General features: G+C 45.1%; 1 non-coding gene across 1 annotated transcript; it reads right to left on the reverse strand.

Annotated features, from left to right (window-relative positions):
* Window positions 1-462: 462 nt before the first annotated feature.
* On the reverse strand, window positions 463-568 carry LOC118490035. The gene has a single exon (XR_004888043.1). It is a non-coding gene; the product is annotated as a small nucleolar RNA R71 (small nucleolar RNA).
* Between the last annotated feature and the right edge of the window lie 215 nt (window positions 569-783).

Genomic DNA, 783 nt, shown 5'->3' on the forward strand with positions numbered 1-783 from the left:
AACAACCAATCGCACCACAAGGGCAAGTACCTAGGCCAATGGGTCCTATTCCTCCAAGAGGTAGATTCGGTGTACCAAGGAGACACCTTAGAGAAAATGTGAGGGGCATCGAAGCACATTTTAGGCCGGTCATCACTCAAAACCCTTCACCGGTAGTCATTCCTCATAATGATCAAGGGCGAACATTTGAAGTGAGGACCAACTCTTTGCAAAGTTTACCAAAGTACAAGGGGTTAGCAACGGAGGAGCCTTACTTTCATTTAGAGGCTTATGACTCGATTTGTAACACTCTTGGGAGTCAAGGGTTCTCGGCTGATGATATTAAATTGGTATTATTCCAATTTTCTTTGGAAGATAAGGCGAAAAAATGGTTCTACACTTTGCCTTCGGCATCCATATATACATGGGGGGAGATGCAACAAACTTTCTTGGATGAGTTTTACACCGCCCAAAAGACCAACGACGCAAGAAAGGGGTTGAGAAGCTTCCAACAACAACATGGTGAGATGTTTCACGAGGCATTTGAGCATTTCAATATGATGATTAAAAATTGCCCTCACCGTGGAATCGAATTGTGGGAGTTGATGAATGCCTTTCACGAAGGGTTGAGTGCCGAAGATGCGCGTGATCTAATGTCCATTACCGGTGGGACTTTTGGTACAAATTATGAGAACGATGATTGGGAATTCTTGGAGAGCATGGCAACTACATCAAAGAGGAAAGCTCAAGCATCAAGAAGAGCCCGACCGGCCATTGCCCGACCTCAAGTGCACGCCATAGATG

This window comes from Helianthus annuus, chromosome 2 (genome assembly GCF_002127325.2).
Source record: "Helianthus annuus cultivar XRQ/B chromosome 2, HanXRQr2.0-SUNRISE, whole genome shotgun sequence".
Lineage (NCBI taxonomy): Eukaryota > Viridiplantae > Streptophyta > Magnoliopsida > Asterales > Asteraceae > Helianthus > Helianthus annuus.